Source organism: Lagenorhynchus albirostris, unplaced genomic scaffold (genome assembly GCF_949774975.1).
Source record: "Lagenorhynchus albirostris unplaced genomic scaffold, mLagAlb1.1 scaffold_78, whole genome shotgun sequence".
Lineage (NCBI taxonomy): Eukaryota > Metazoa > Chordata > Mammalia > Artiodactyla > Delphinidae > Lagenorhynchus > Lagenorhynchus albirostris.
The window spans coordinates 136,573-155,017 of NW_026783431.1; the positions used below are offsets into that span (position 1 = coordinate 136,573).

General features: G+C 39.3%; 1 pseudogene; it reads right to left on the minus strand.

Annotated features, from left to right (window-relative positions):
* The window catches only part of LOC132514335 (centrosomal protein of 78 kDa-like), a 29,865-nt pseudogene extending 11,559 nt beyond the window's left edge, over window positions 1-18,306 (minus strand).
* Between the last annotated feature and the right edge of the window lie 139 nt (window positions 18,307-18,445).

Below are 18,445 nucleotides of genomic sequence, written 5' to 3' on the forward strand. Positions count from 1 at the left end.
CACTCTTTTTCCCCCTCTCACGTTGGAAGCTTTACTCAACTATCACGCAAATGACAGTTATTTTCTATTTAAGAATGAGTGCAGAAAGCTCCCTGAAGTCAACGATTGATTGGTTTCTTATGCAGGAAAAAGCGGGGAGTAACTGTAATAGGATCTCCCCCAAACACAATTTTCTAGGGTGTAAAAACTCACACTAGCTGCCCTAGTTCTTGCCAGTTTCACTGGTTTCAAAATGAAATCATCTCATTTCAGGAGTGTGAGGGCGGGGCTGGGAGTCCACTCCTCCAAACACAACCCTTCAATGAGCTCCCCTATTTCAGTCACACTTTTAACTAACTCCACCCTCTCTCCTACATGCGCATCTGAGCATGGGCCTACTTCTGCAGGTGGGGTCAGAATCCTCCTCAGTTGCAGGTGGTCGCTGTGCATATTCTAGGTGATGCTTGTCCTCTGTCCTACTGCTTCAGTTTCACACTCTTCCACTTGTCTTCCGTCTTTCAAAACTATGTTGAAATCTCTTGATTCTTGTGGGCTTATATACTTAAACACTTTGATACCATCATTGTAGTGTCTTGTGAAAACGGAGAAGAGCTAAAAGGGTTCTCAGTACCTTCTGAATCTGCTATTCTGTGGTCCAGTGTTTAAACTTCTTGGTCTTCCCCAGTGTCTATCATTGCTTTTAGAAATACAATCTCCTGGTCTATTCGTGAAGGAAATGAATACATCACATCTAAAATGACAAGGAAGGCGGGTTAGATGCTCTAGGGTCTTGTCGTACTCTGCCATTTACTAATAAACCACTACGTGCTACAAATTGTAGGTGCTCATTTATAAAACGAAAGGGGGTAACCCTACACGAACTATAGATTTCTCCTACTCTAACATTTCATAATTTTCTAAGTTCTTTTCTTAAAATTTCTCTATATTATCATTAATTTTAATTAAAAAAATAAAAATCTAACTTTCTCTTTTGAAAATCAGAGTAATTCCCATAGTCCTACAATAATGGGATAATTAGTTCTGAAACCTGTCAAGTTTCATGTTTCATATGAAAAGAAAATCACATTAAATAATTTTTAAAAATTAAACATGAACTCTGTAGCACAAAGACAAGGTCCCCCCAAATGGTGTCCCTTTATTTACTAGAAATGTTCAGCTCTGCATTAAAGCTGAAAAAAAAAGAAATATATTATTTTTGAGGTACAAAAATTTCTTATGAAAATCAATTTTTCTTTTCTGTCCATACAAACAAAAATATGGAATGACATTAGAGGTCAGGTTTAGTTGGTAACAGAATGTAGCTTCTTGATATTTTTTATTTTAGGAAAGGAGAATATCAACATCAAAACTTTTTTTTTACTTTTATTTAAAATGAGGCCATATTTTCCTCTTATAAAAACAGAGATCAGCTAGAACTGTCAATTTCCTCATCTGTAAAACAAGAACACTGAATCAGCTGACTATATTCATTCAGAACTCAATTTCTTTATCGTATGATCACTAAGGTTCTCCCTAAATCTAATATACTAAGGTTCTAAGGAAAGGAAAATATATTACTAACGACATGTTTTTATTTTTATTTCTTAGAGTTCAAATGTCCACCATTCACCTTGGTCTAAGCTTAAGGAACCATTCAAGGGGATACAATGCAGATGGGAGGGGAAAACAGAACCCTCACACAAGCTGTGGCGTGTTGCAATCAGGCTTCCATTTGAAAAAGAATCTTCTCTATAGCTTTAAAGTGATAACTTTGTACCAGCAGTGCTTCTTGTTTCAAACGGATTTTCTCTGGCTCTTCCTGAACACTTTCTGAGGAATCATCGACCTCTTCGATTTCTGAGGAGGAAGGACTCTCTACTGTCACAGTCACAGGAAATTCTGATGGACCTGAGTGTCTGAAGAAGAAGACAGGAAATCACAGAGTTGTTACACTAAAGTGCAAAGAAAGAAGACAAGATTGTAAAAAAAGATAACACAAGCCAAATCCAAATATCCAAATATTAGAGAACATTTAACAAAAGTGATCTGAGGTATCATTATTTATAAATGTCTCTCACTGCTCCTTAGTCTAAAACAGGCAATGACTAAGTAAAATTACAGGAACTTATTTTTGCTATGTTACTGTACAGACCTCTGTTGTACATGGTTAGGATTAGTAATGGGAATTGCCCATATTATTTTATTAAGTTTCTTTCACAGAAGCCAAGTGAAGAGCCAAGGTAAACATTTTTTCTCAGATCAACTTTATACTGCAAATGAAAAATTTATTCTTCACCATCAGACACAAACAGTCTGGAAGAAAATGTAGTTTTTCAGAGGAAAATACATCAGTAAAGGGACTGATGAATAATCAGAAAGTCAACATATCTAAGCTGGGAATAACAGACATTAGAATTTTAAAAAAGAAATCACATACACATACACAACTAAAACTAACCCATCAAAAATTTCATCTTCTCACCACACTTAAGCCAAAACTAGGGTAACAGTAATACAATTCTCCCATCAAGATTCACTGCCACTGCAATGTTGTTCAATAGGACAGTTCCAAACATTTAAAACCTGACCTGGCCACAACCCCATAAAAGTCTACAGATCATAAAGAAGCGTGCTGGGATTATATAACCACGCAGAAGACAAGTCACTAGGACATCATTTTGACAACAAGCAGCAAACCCTGCAGCACAGGAAAACCGTAACAGGAGAACGAGGTGCACACCTCTCTCTCTGGGCATGCAAGGGCAGGACTGACACCCACGGTGCTCTTCTCTCAACCTCAGCAGTGGTGCCTTTCACAGAGCAACTATGCAGTCTCCCCGAACCACTGGGAAGGAGAATCTGATACTGACAGTATTAGCTTGCCATGAGGCCATAAGCGAGGGAATGTGTGTGGCCTTGGTGAGAGAGCAGAGGTTTGGGAGATGTTGCTTTATATTGGCTTTCAGATCAGGAATTTGTACATATAGCCCGCAAACAACGTTTCTTGAAAACATGTGAACATTCTTCAGTATGAGAGCTCCATGTGAGGGGGTCAGAAATGGCACTCAAGTTCGTTTCACTGGGTAACAGCTGATTTGCGGACTGGAAAACAGGCTTCCTTGTTTACAGGCATAACCACAAGGCTGCCAGTTGTGTGCCAAATCCACACAACTACACAGTTGCATTGGGAGAGCGACCAAACATGTTTTACATGGATTTATTTCAGAGAGGGAAATGCTTCTTGTAAGGCTCTGTCAGTTTAAAAAGCAAGGAGAATGACCATCCACCTTTCCCAATTCAAGTCCTATATATCATAAATATGATAGCTAAACACCAGCAACTGATTACATACATCACGAGCTTTGATGAATGGAAAGCCCCTAAAAAGATATCAACAAAACGAAGTTAGATCTTCATGTAAATACATCACCAGCTAAACCCAGTTAATACAACTATTTAGTTATTATGTACAGTATCCACACAGAATTGTGTATAAAAATAAATAAGCTCAAAACAAGGACCTGGAGGGCTCTGCTATGGAGAAAACCGAACAGAATTCAGGTGACTGGCTCGGTAATAACTCTCTGAACTGCTGAGAGGCCCCTTCAGTTCCTATGTTCAGGATGCTTGAGATTTCAGTCTCACTTCTTTAAATGGTGATATTAATCATTCTCTAATTTACCACCCTGTGTGAGGAGGATGGATGTGAGATTAAGTGTCTCAGGAAGAAGATAGGAAACCACAAAGTTGCTAAACTCAAGTGCAAAGACTGGGGATTCAACACTATAGTTTATGCAACAGCAATTCACATTACCATTTGCAAAACAGTAGTCGGTTGTCCAATGGGGATTATAAACATCCATTTAACATGAGCAACTGAACAGATATTTTACACAGTAACTACTTCAAGTACTATTTAAAATCAATTCTCTTTGTTTTCTTAAGCAATTGTTAATCCCCAATTTCGTGAGTACTACCAAGTCAGTCACTTGAAAATCATCTAGAGCAATCTATTTCACTTAGCAAGCCTAAAGCTATAGTTCAACCATTTTATTTACTGTTCTGTGACAAAAATTACTATGAACAGCTATCCCCTGGATAAGAAATCAGGTAAAGCTAGTTTGACTGACTAAATCGATTTACTGAGTTAATAAGCCAGTTGTTTTAGAATAGGTCTAATGCATAATTTTCATCCATTCTGTATTAAACTATTTCCCCTGTCTAAAATGTCTTTTTGCCCATTCGTACATATCCAAATTCCTACTTCTGTGCTGTAGGGCTTCACGCAACTACACCTGCCTTTAATGAAACTTTCCTCACATGCACAATTGGTGATAATTTTAGTTTCCTCAAGACTCCCACGGGGTTAGCTCTGTTGTGACACTTGAGAAACAACTTGAAACTCCCAATTACCTTTTGTTTTTCTTCCTTAGAGGGCTCATTGGGCAGAAGCCATGTGTGAGTTATCTTTTTTCCTCTATAGAAAGCACCAGAGACCGCTCACATAACAGAAGTTCCAAAATAAAGGACTCTGAATGATTGAAAAAGACAGGGAATGCAAACACGTTACCTGTTGCTTTTTGCACGTTCTGCAGTACGCCACGGCTGGAAACCAGACACACCAGGTGGTAGAGGTTCAGGACCATAACATTCTTTACCAGCAGAGTGTTTCCTTCCATTACTTACAGGTTGCTTTGCGGCCAAGCCTATGTTTGACAAAGCATGAAAAGAAGGAATCAAGATGCACCAAAGGTCTACAGAGCAACTGTCACATGTGTACACTTTGAAAGGAATCAAACAGGCACTTGACAATGATGCCAAGGCCATTAAAAAGAGGATCGTTTTGTACAAAGGTTTTACATAAGCCAGCATTTTTAAAAAATATAAGTTCTCTACAGTAACAAGTTATTTTAACTAAAACAAAAGTATTGAGATGTGCAGAAATGCAAAAATAAATTTTTAAAATAATCCCGAAGTATGATACATTTTATGTATTATGCAGAAACACTCAAGTTTACTGAATCTTAGAACACCTTTGGCATTTCTGAATCTCAAGGACACAGAAACACAGATACACCCATGACTTCTGCCAAACAGAATCTTCAGAATTAGACCAAAATTTCAATTTAAGATGAATTTTTCTATGTAAAAACAATAAAAGTTATAAGGCTGCAAGTTGCTGGGTGGTAGGTGAGTCAATGTTACTCTCCTATAAGCCTGTCAACCTTCACTGCTCCTTTGATTTCATACAGAAATCACACAAAAAAACAAATGAAACCCACTGGATAAAAGAGTGAAATGTGGAGACTTATCCTATATTTCAGTAGTAAAGAGGCAAGTATCTTTATATGAAATATTTGGTTGCAAAAACTAGACCTACGTGTTAATATTTTATTTAGAACAAGCCACATATTAAAATTCACATTTAAATATTTAATTTGAATTTACTGAAAACAAACATCATAGGTTAAAATGGTTATATTTATCCTTCAAAGCTACTATATTTTGTGTTATTTTATTTATTTATTTTAATAGATCTTTATTGGAGTATAATTGCTTCACAATTCTGTGTTAGTTTCTGTTACACAACAAAGCAAATCAGCCATATGCATACACATGTCCCCATATCCCCTCCCTCTCGAGCCTCCCTCCCACCCTCCCTATCCCACCCCTCTAGGCCATCGCAAAGCACTGAGCTGATCTCCCTGTGCTATGCTGTTGCTTTCTACTATAGTTTAGCAACATTAGGATGCAGGGTAAAATGGAGTGTATGTGGTAATATAGGACAAATATTTCATAGAGTGTAGCTTATTGATAATCACCACACGATCCTGTGTGATTTACATGCCTCTTAAAACTATATAGGAGCTCAGTTCATTTTGTGCTATTTTATTGTGTTTTTTAACTTAATTACGGTCAAAAAAAATGTTTGTATGCATGTGGTTTGTATGTGTATACCCTTCCTTTACTTTCAGAAACGAATGCAAATACATTTGTATTAAAAGTTTTTTAAATTACACTTTTCTTGTTAGGAGATAAAAAAAATTTCTAATAAAAGTTCCCATCTGTTTTTAGGCATACATCATGACAATATAAATGTGACAGAATTCACACCATTATTTCACCCTACACTCACCAGGATCTAGGTATATACCCAGATACTGATTGGCTTACCTCTATGTCTCCAAATAACTGAGGCAAATAGAAAAAAAAAAGCCCAAGAAATAAAATTACTCTTAAAATAGCTCAATGAGTTTGTACATTGCAGTTATATTTCCACTTTGCTTCATCATGCTAAATAAAAAAAAAACGTTTAACTGTTTTCTTCTCATTCCATGATGCCCTATTATATACCACCAGGTACTAATTTTACAGAATTCCTAATATACATGCTTTATTAATATATATATTTCCATTTCTAATATCATAGCAAAAGTCAACTTAGCTATTTTAAGAATACTGTACACATGATATAAATTTTTAATAATAATATCTAATTAGTGTGATACCACAAATCTTAACTTCTTTGTATGTACTATTTGATTATTAAAATATCACTCTCTTGAAATAACAACTGGCAGACAATCATAAGCTTTTTTTTGACTTCATAAACACTCTTAACAACTTATTTCATACACTATTGTCCAAGCAAGTTGATTAACAGAGAATCAAAAACATACATCTTTAAGTAGGAAAAAAAAGCTGTATTTATGAAGATGTTTACAATAGTTTATTTTAGGTTATTTCCAATTGTTCACCAATTTAAAAAATTGACCAACTCAATGAAACCTTGTGAATACAATGTTAAAAAGTATAACTATGAATCACAGAATTTAAGTTTAGTATGAAAAGATAAGAATGGCAAATTATATTGAAGTTATGTGGAATTATGTTTATAGACAGCAGGAAGAGAAAATAAAAATGTAAATATTGCTAGATAGGATAATGCAATTAGAGGTGGTCTTTTAAATTTTTCATTTTTATGCTAATACAATACCTTTATAAAACCCAAAAATCTTCAAACAACACATTTTAAAAAAATTGTGGTAAACTACACAAAACAGAAAATTTATCATTTTAACCATTTTAAAGTGAACCGTTCAGTGATATTAAGTCAACAAATTTTTAAAACTTTCAGAGGGAACCTGAATAAAAGATGAGTTGTCCATTGGTGATTTTAATGTATCCGGTATATAACTAAAGTCACCACAAAACTCTTTCTGGGAAATTGGCAGATCATAAACATAAAATATTTATTTTGCTTTATATCAAACCTTATTGTTTTGCTGTTTCAAGTTCAAATTTACTCACAAGAAAGAGTCAGTTTCATATTAGATTTGGTTTCATAAATGCTGCTCCTGCTATTCATTCTTATCACCAAAAAAAAAAAAGACTATTTGTGACTAACGATAATATGTTCCAGAAAATAAAAAGTTAAAAGGTTTTCAATCTGCATTTCTGGGAACCTAAATTAAAGCATCACACAACATTTTCAAAAACAGAAAAGCCATTTGATTTGACTAAAAGCTTAGTTTTAAGATGGCAGAAAGTACCTTGATAATTTTCTTTTAAGAAAGAAAGAAAAACAAGCCATTAAAGAGAAATTCTTCTGAGCGAACTGAAACATGTTATGTATGTCTGACTTGGCACTCCTTCCATCTGGAGAACTTTTTTGATAATTGCTTTCATCACAGAATGATCTAAAGTAAAATGAATTGAAGTTAGAGTAATTATTTCCCAATGAGTGGCTATTTCCATTTAAAACCAAAAGCCAACTAATTATTGCTTTTCCCATAAATTTAAATATGAAATCTACATTATGTAATTATACCCTTAATACCCCTTTGTGTATTCTAATTTCTTCCTCAGAAACCTAAGATGCCATCTTGCAGACTGCCCACAATGGCTACTATTTTGGCAGCAACAAAGGTCAACTTTAAACATTTTGCATCTAAAGTGGCTTTGGATACCTTTGCATAGAAAGTACAGTCTGAGCACTGTCCAGACACTTAGATACCTAAAGGGCATCTAAGATAACAAATCAAAGTCCTGATATTCCCTCAAAAGCTGCTCCTCCCATCAGCCCCCTTTTTCTAAGTGATACCACCCAGTTGCACACATAATCATCAACGACTTGTCTCCTTGTTACTATTCCCTTCATACCTCACAACTAATCTATCTGCAGGTCTTGTTAGCTACACCCTGAAAACACAACCTGAATTCAACCACTTTTCACTTGCTGCAAACTTCCAACCTAACCTAGGCCATAAACATCTCTTATTTGGACCCCTGTGATAGTCTCCTAACTGGTCTCCCTGTTTCTCTTCTTTATCCTCCCAAGTCCATTCTCTATACCAGGTCACCTTATTCAGATACTATTTGGATCATGCCTTTTTCCAGTTCGAAACCCTCTACTCATTTAGAATAATCCACATCTTTACTCTGGCCTTCAAGACTTTACAAGAGCAGACCCCTGGCTAGCTCCTTGACCTCATGTCACACCACATTCTTCTTCACTCAGTACTCTGCCCAGATTGGCCTTCTTGCTTTTCCTTAAATTCTCCACCCACCTACATGCCTGCATACTCATTGCCCCCTTGTCCTGGAATGTGCTTGCCCCAGATCTTCCATGGCTTGCTCCTCTCTTCATTCAGGTCTCCGTTCAAATGCCACTTCTCCAGTGAAGCTGGCCCCTAACTAACCTGTCCAATGGAGTCCTACCTGCCCCCCTCACTCTTCTTACATTTAGATATTTTTGCACTTCCTACTCTCTAAAATTATATGACTTATCTCTTTACTCATTTCTATCTGAACTCCTTCACTAGAACGTAAGCTCCACGAGGGCAAGACTTCTGTGTGTCTGGTTCACTGCTTTATCCCTAGTGCCTAAACCCGCATCTGGCACACAGAAGGTATTAAAAACATGCCTTGTGAAACTGACAAGTGAATAAAGTGCTCCTTGCAAGAATTCAGAGGTTGCACAAGAAGCAAATAATGCTCTTGGTGGAAGCAGGCTTAGTATCTAGGTTCACCTCTATTCAGAGTAGAGATAAGAACAATTTACAAGTATAAATCACTTTAATCAGTGAATTATCTGCTCAAACCATAAGGGAAGTACAACATTAGAAAAGTACTGTTTTCTAGGATACAAACAATTAACAAATTCAAACAACGTGTGTATAGAGAATACACACTAAAAACCTATCATGAAAGTATGATGGTCAAGAACTCTCGCGGTAAAAGGTCAGACAAAAACCAGAACAAATGATCATGAATTCTAGTAGTTCTGGGGCTGAACAACCTACTCATTTAATCAAAAGGGATCATCGCAAAAGCACAGGTATTTAAAAATATTACATGAAAGGAAACTATCATGAGTCATTTAAGTGTTGAGTGGACCATCACATTAAAATAACTAGAGTCTTTCAACGCCCCATGACATACAGAAATAGCGAGTCAGACATATGGATCTAACAGCATATGATACAACCCTTACACACTGTCACTACAGAAGAAGGGACGCCCGGTGTAATTAACCAACTAGCCAAATGAATACAAACAGCCAGTAAAACTCACCAGTAAATCAAATGAATACAAAATAAAACAAAATGTGGTTATTCTCCTATCAGATTAAGCCAAGATTCTGTAAGAGAAGTCTTTAAAATGTCTATACCCTTTTGATCCAAAAGAAATAGTCAGAGATATAGGTAAGGATATATATCAGAGTACTTTTTGTAACTGAAAAACTGGACATACCTTTTATACAAGATCGGATAAGCTATGTGCACTGTGGCATATTCATATAATGGAACACTGAAGGGTCACAAAAAAAATGATGCAGTAAGGCTTCCCTGGTGGCGCACTGGTTGAGAGTCCGTCTGCTGATGCAGGGGACACGGGTTCATGCCCTGGTCCAGGAAGATCCCACATGCCGCGGAGCGGCTGGGCCCGTGAGCCATGGCCGCTGAGCCTGCGCGTCCGGAGCCTGTGCTCCGCAACGGGAGAGGCCACAACAGTGAGAGGCCCGCGTACCACAAAAAAAAAAAAAAGATGCAAATTTACTGACTTGCTAAGATGGTCATACTGAATTAACTGAAAAAAGTTATAAAATTTGGAGTAATCCCACTTGCATAAAAAAGGGAGAGGTACTCATTTTTGTAGTCTTACAGTTTTTTAAAAGTGCTACCAGCCAGTGTTTGTGAGAGGCAGGCTTCATTCACATCCACTCTTGGGGTGGACTACAAATTGGCATAGCCTTTCTGGGTGGTAATTTGGCAATGTGTATGAAAAGTCTTAAAAATATGTCACACTTAGTCATTCCACTTGTAGTACCTTATTCTACAGAAGTAAGCCCGATGGACACAGAGATGTATATACAACGTATTCACATTGTTTCTGACATGGAAAAGCAAACTGTCTCAATCTAATTGCAAAGAACTGATTATAGGACATCAATATGATGGAACACTACATGATACCTCATTAAATGAAAAAAGCAGGAATATGAAATAGCAAGTATACTACAATTCTATTTTTGTAATCCCTAAGTGTACAAATATATTTATAGAAAACAATAAAAAGACTGAGAATATATACACCAAAATGAACAGTGATTATGTCTGGGTGTTAAATTTATAGGTAATTTTTCTCTTGTTACTCTGTATTTTCTGTAAAGAATATATGTAACTCTTAGAGAAAGTTTAAAAGCAACATAAAAGCTATCAGAAAAATGAGGCCTTAAAAAAAGTCCTATCACAACAGTATCATGCCAAAAGCTAAGCATATATTATATTAAAAATTCAGTATTTTCAATTTAAGAATTTACCTCCAAGCCATAAATCCTCACTAAGAGATTCTGCAAAAGCACGAGCACCCAGGTCACCAATGAGCTTGTTGCAGTTCAGAGCGATGTGCCTCAAACCAGGCATACAGTCAAGATCAGGTCTCCTGGAACGAAGACTCTCAGCTCAGGTTTCTTCATGCCTTCTGGTAGTCTGATACTTCAAAGATCTAATGGGATGAAATTAAGATGCTTCAATAAGGAAACAGGATGTGCCTACTGAGCATGGCTTATTATGTCAGAGATTTACACACACACACATCACGCATATATGCCAGGAGAATCAAGCTGAGAAATTAAACAGTCAGTTCTGCTTTACGAGTCCAGTGACCCACATTCTAGTCGGTCAGTGATTAGATTCCAGCCACTGGATGACCTGTTTTTGAACAGTTATGTAAAGTTGGATAACTCAATTACAGTCTAAGAATTATTTTCCTTATCTTCTAAGTCAGGGAATTGATTCTAAATTCTCTCATTGCTGAGGCTCTAAATTTCATCATTCTGTCCTCCAATGGTCTCCAAACACCTGACTGGGCAACCCATAAGAAAACTTTTTAATATGCATCTTATTTTTTAACAAATTATATACACAAAGTTCTATACATATAATTTAGGTACATTATAAACTACACAGATATTTTTTAAATGATACAAAGCTAAATAGGTTCTAGTATTTTCTTTTCCTAACTCCTAAGGCATTATTGAATTTTATTTATTTTTAAAAAGTATTTATTTATTTATTTGTTTCTTTGTTTGGCTGTGCCGGGTCTTTAGTTGCGGCCTGCCGGATCTTTTAATTATTGCATGTGGGATCTAGTTCCTTGAGCAGGGATCGAACACAGGCCCCCTGCATTGGGAGCGCAGAGTGTTAACTGCTGGACCGCCAGGGAAGTCCCAGGCATTATTTTTAAAACTATATTTACAAAATGGATCTTACATGCTACCTAGGGTGTGGACGCAAACTTCAGAGGCCTGGACTATGCACAGCCAGTTTGATGTGCCTTGGGAAGATAATGGTTTGACATTTAACCACAAGTCTTGTCTTAAAGACATTCAATTCTTTATATTCATAAAATCAATTTTGGTAACAGGGAACACTGACTTTAAATCAAAAAAGTCTTGTTACATTCTTGAAAACATAAAAGACTCAAAGTGCCTTTGACACTCTAAAAGCAAAATCATTAGTGTCATTTTCCTATTAACAATGGCTTATAAAAGCTCCAAGCAGAAATAACAGCAATCACTTACACAGTGCTTAGTATGTGCCAAGCACTATTTATACAAATGAGTTCATTTAAACCTCACAACGAGGCACAGACGTTAAGTGATTTGTCCATGGTCACTAGCTATGAAAAGGGAGAAAGGGAATTTGAACCTAGACCATTTGGCTTCGGCACCCAAGTTCTTGACTGTTCTCTACCCGAGGGGTCAATGGACTTGCCCTGTATAGGCTCAAAGAATTTTTCAATTTCTAAAATCTAAATTTAAACATTTCCAGCTTTGTGGGCTATACAGTTTCTGTTGCAACTACTCAACCCCACTGGCGTAGGCTGAAAGTAGCCATAGCTACCATGTAAACAATGGGTTCCACTATGTTCCAAAAAACTTTACAAAATCAGGCGACGGGCCGGATCTGGCCCACCAGCCATAGTTTACCTATCCCTGATCTGCACCACCAAACTATTAAAAAGACTTCATGTCAAATTATTAAATAACTTAGGCCTCAATACAGTAATTATAACCACTGTAAAGTTGTTAAGGCATTAGTTTAAAAACTGTATTTACAAGTTGCCGATGTAGTGATGTTTATTAGTTTATAAACTACAGCAGCTAATAGACACTTGATTCATTTAAATCTTGAAGACTATAATTTAGTCTTGAAGACTAAATTAAATCTTAAAGACTATTATAAACTATAATAGTTTCTTCACAGCATCACAATCAATGTTTTCAGTAACTAAAAATACATAGAAGTATTATTATGTACTATATATTAAATCTCCTATTTCTAAAATTAAGTGGACTATCTTTACTAAATGGTAGAATCCCAAACTGAAAACTGGTCTTATTCTTTCAACAAAACGAAAGATGCACTCACAGGTATCAAAAGACGAAAATTAACTGCCATCTGTGTCAATGTATTAATGTGCTTCAATCACATATGTTTTCATGAAAGTTTAAACATAAAATCACCTTTAAGATCCTGGCCAGGAGTAATCTGCTCCCTGCCATGTCAGATTATACCCCGTGAAGTTTACTGTCTTAAGAGTGATAGAGTTATTTACACCTTGCCAAATAACTAAAAGGAAAAAAAAAACCCCCACACACAGTAAGATGAAGAGCCTATACGTTTGTCAATCTTGACTTATTTGCTTTTCTTGAGTCAATTGGAGGTTTACAGCCACATTCTTAAAATCATTAACTACAATCTTCCCAAACAGGTAATTGATGAACTGATGCATTCTAAAGCTTGTCAGTAACAAAGTTATTCCAGTTTACAGCAACAGTTTAATTCTATTTAGTACTAAAACTGAATACACTGGATACTGCAAACTTTCTTACCAACCACTCAGTAAAGTACTACATACTTTTGAGACAAAGGAAAAAAAAGAAAAACCTAAAGAGCATAAGACTCTTCCGATTTTCAGTTCCAATGATACATGCCAACCTTGATGATCAATCAGCGATTTAAATGTCAACTATAAACCCAGTATTTTATTAGCTGCTATGCAGTATACTAGAGCAATAGAAGAGGGAGGACCTCAAACCCTCTGTTTCCTCAAATTGAAAGGCAGGCTTCCTTACCCCTTCAGACCACTAATGGACACAGGGAACGTACACTAATGTTTCAGGACCCCAATCAAGAATCACCTGCTTTGTGATTAGGTCCATCATACACCCTCACCAACACCACTGAGTTTGCTGCTCCTACGGGACGTTACATATATTTCCTATTTGAACACATACCACAGTGCATTATAATTATGATTGCAGATAGATGTTCTAACAATTTAAAGAGAATGATGACTTTTTTGCTCTTTACATCTTGCTATTTCCCGTCCCATAATATTTCTTGAAGAGAAACCATAAAAATATAAAGAAACACAAAAAACAGGAAATATACAAAACGTGTGGTTTGTGGCTTAACACAAACTTAAGTAAGATTAATTCTGACAGTATCCAGCATGACAAACTTCCATGGTACAGATGAGAATGGACCAAGGTTTGAGCAGGTACAGGAGACAATCCACGCATGCACAACACCAAGAAAAGGTAGACAGACATGGTGTGTAGGAAATCACGAGACCAGTCCGATGGGAAGAGACTTAAACAAGACTGAAACTCACTTTCGAAACCTCCGTCTCCAACTGGACAATTCGCAAGACACAGGTTCACCAAAGTGGCCAAATATTCAATCCCTTTAATGGGGAGGAACAGTTTAAAATTTCATTGCTTTAGTTTGCCCCAAAAGCAACTATCAAAGGTTGGCAGGACACAATGAAGGCTTAATTTTGTCAACATAGTTAAGTCTCTCTCTCTCAGAACTAGCCCACTTAGCTCCAGGTTCCTTAGCGCACCCGACGCACTTACACAGCCTTCATGAGCTTTACACAACTGGAAGGTCACATCTTTATTTCTTATCGCAGGAACACGACTTCTGTAAACTTCATTTCTGTCACAACCTAAAGCAAAAATATTGTAAAATGAGTGGTTTAAACCATACATTTTATCATTATTGAAAAGCACCTAAATAAAAAGAAAAAAAGCATCTGCTCTGTGCTAAGGATTAGAAACGACTCCTGCCCTTAAAGCCTTCATTAAGGAGGAAGATGTATAAACTCAAAATTTCAATCACATGAGATAAATAAACATAACCTTTATGCACAGAGGTGCCTATGGAGGCAAAGAGTTATATCTAAGTGACAGCTTCATGAGAACCCTGAAGTAGAATCTAGAAAGATGAGGCTACGCAGAGTTGGAGTAGGAGGTGCATTAACTGCAGAGGGAACATCTGTGAAAAGACACTCAAGCCTGACTCCTGCTGGGCACTGTAAATACTTCAGGCGGGGACGACTAAAGGCCAGGGGTCCAAGTGTGAGAAGAGACACAAAGGCAAATAGAGATGCTGGCAGAAGCAAGCCTGGGAGAGAGCATGGCTTTTATCCCACAGGTGACGAGGCCTGGGACTACCACTAGCTGAGTAAGGGTGCCTCCGCTGATTAGAAAAAGGCGCCCCGCTGCTGAAGGACCAATTAGACAAAGGGAGTGATCCCAGAAAGTTCCCCTTCCTCAGGGCCAAAGAACGCCATGACGGGGCTTCCCTGGTGGCGCAGTGGTTGAGAGTCCGCCTGCCGATGCAGGGGACACGGGTTCGTGCCCCAGTCCGGGAAGATTCCACATGCCACGGAGCGGCTAGGTCCGTGAGCCATGGCCGCTGAGCCTGTGCGTGCGGAGCCTATGCTCCGCAACTGGAGAGGTCACAACAGTGAGAGGCCCGCGTACCGCAAAAAAAAAAAAAAAAAAAAAAGAGCCCCATGAGGCTTGGCCCAGCACAGTTCAGACTACACGCCTCTAGGCAGGGCAAACGCTGCGTGGCTAGTATGCACTAACTCTGTGTGGGCAAGCCATTAGCAGCATTATTTTAAGCATAGCTTTTTATGTTACAAGATCACTCAACCCGAGTAGGCAGATGAACTTAGAGGAGCTGAGCCCAGGAGCTGCGAAACCACCCAGGAGTTTCTGCCATAGTCTGGGCAAAATGTAATATGGATGAAGAAGCAAATTTAAGAGGAGGCCAAAATCTACAAGCTAGCCCCACTGGATGCAAGACATAAAGGAAGTTCAGTGAAGGAACTCTGAAAAGAATGGGCTCAACAATAAATTTTTGTTACATTCAATGTAAAATATGTGGCAAAATTAAGTACAGTGGCCTTTAAGGTCCCTTCCAGCTCTAATTTCTTTTGATTTCTAACTTATTAATCTGCTTAAGTAAAGTCCCTTCAGAGGTACAGAACAGTTCTTACACCTGAATGGGATGCAAAGAATAATCTGACTTGATTGAATTGATGAATTGAACTGTTTTGATGAATCTGACTTGATTTGATGAATTGAACTGTCTTTGCAGGAGAGAGAACAGATGGTGTGAACCCCAGATCCTAGTAAAGGGCCAGGCACACGATAAGTATTCAGCTTTTCGAAAACAAACGAACAATCATTTCCTTTCCTAGATCTTCACACCCTTCCTCTGCTAGCTACTTTCTCTCAGCTTATAAACATCCTCAAATATACCCACTTAAAAAACTCTCAGACCTATGACTCTTTGGATATTCTTGTGGATAACCTAAGTCTCTCCCATGCCTTCAAACACCTGTCCTTCCAGAAAGCCCAGATCTGTATCTTGGGCCCAGACCTGGCCCCTCTACCAGGCCCCTCTAAAGCACTGAAGATCAAGTAAGATCCTCTCCCCACCTCCAATCCCTCGCTACTGTGCTCTGTGTCTCACAAAAAGATGCAGCTGTAAACTGTCACCCACACTTGCTGCCCTCCCTTTTCTAACTGGTCACCAGGCCTCACCCATTCTCTCTCAGATCTGCAAAATCCAGTCCCACCTTTTATAACTTAAGTGGGACCCTTTGATTACAATTCACGCTGCACCCAATCAACTGCCTTCCACATGGAGGTCCCAGTGAGCCTCTAAACCAGAATTCCATTTCACTGTTCTTTGGTGTTTCCCACAGCCTTCAGGATAAACATCCAAACTTCTGACATGACAAACAAGGCCCCTTTCTGTGGGGCCCCACTAGGTTTCCAGTATCAACTCTCATTGCTTTCCCAAACCCTGAGTTCCAGTCCTGTACCTGAGTTTTGCCATATTTTTTTATATTTCTCAAACTTTGACACACACTGCTCCCTCCTGCCACCCCAGGAGCTTCTACATATCCTTAGAAAGGATGGCACCTCCTCCAAGAGCCTACCCTGAACTTTCCCTTCCAAGATTCTGTGCTCTGCAAAGGGGAAAGATGGCGGGGAGGGATACATTAGGAGTTTGGGAATAACATATACACACGACTATATATAAAATAGATAATCAACAAGGACCTACTGCATAGCACAGGGAACTCTACTCCGTATCCTGTAACAAACTGTACGGGAAAAGAATCTGAAAAGGAATGGATATATGTATAACTGAATCACTTTGCTGTACACCTGAAACTAACACAATATTGTGAATCAACTATACTCCAATATAAAATAAAAATTAAATTAAAGAAAAAAGAGATTCTATGCTTTGTAGCACCAGAACTCACTTCTTCCAGAACACTGACTACTGTGCTTGTGTTTACTTGCCACCCAGTAGAAGGGGAGCTTACCTAGGGCAGAAGCGTCGTCTCCAGCAGCCCTTGGTTCTGACAACTCATTCAAGTACCAGGATACTTTACACACATAACCTGCTTAATTAATTCTAAGAACCCACAGAAAGAGTGGTTTTTAATGTCATTTTACAAGTGTGGGGATTGTAGCGCAAAAGAAACCTGCCCAGGCCACAGAGAGCATAAGCCCTGGAATTCAAACCCTAAGCTGCCTTCACACTGGTGCGCTTTCCACTATAGGATACTATTGAAAAAAATTTCTTTTTCCTGAGCCCTGTTTGAATGGAAAGGAAATGAAGCTGGGATATATCAATTTCCTAATCGCTTTGGTCTGTACCAGGCAAAGTCATTCAACACACCAGGTAACATCTGTGCAACCATTAACGACGCTCCAAACTGTGCTAAGTGTTCTACATTGTAGAGTCTACAAGCATTAACAGAGTGAGACCTTGTAACCTCCACAGAGAGTGGGTCCTGTTAAGCCCATGCAACAGATGAGAACACTGAGACCTAGAAGCCTTAAAGCACTCGGCCGGGGTCACCGAGCTGGCAGGGGTCCTAAGCCGCACGCCCCGTCTAGTGCGCGCACACCCGGGCACTGGGCACCGGTTCTAGTGCCCACCCTCCACCCTGCACCATCTAAAACCCCGCTTCTCAGCGCCCACATGAGGGCCCCTGGAAGCGGGAACTACAAACCTGTCTCGCCAAGCCGTGGCTGGAAGAAACTCTGGATACAGATCACGGGCAGAGGGTGCTCAAGAGCGGCGTCCAGTCAACCCCACGGAGGCGGTCGGCGTTGAAGTCCAGCAGCCCTCCCGCAGGGAAGCGCGAACGGCGGGCAGAGGCAGCGAGTCCTGCAGCGCACACAGCTCCTCACAGCGCCAGAAGTCGGCCACGCTGTCGCGGCGCAGGTTCACCGAGTGATCATGGTCGGAGCGTGGCCTCGGGGACGCTGGCTGCGGACACGATGCCCACAGCCGCCTGGCGGTCCCTGCTCGCCTCCCGGCCCCTCGGGCGCCCACCGCCCGGCGGCTGCGGCGCCGCAGCGTGGGCAGGACCCACGTAGCAGGCGGAAGACGCAGGGCCACGGGCCCCAGCTACGCCGGCCCCCTCCATGCCACGACCCCGCGACCCCGCATCGCCGGCTGTTGGCGCCGGCCTCAACGCCCCGCGAGACGCGGCGCGGCGGTTTAAACTTCCGGGCGGGCCCTTGGGGCGGGGCTCGAGGACGTCAGCGCACGCCCTGTGCGCCAGC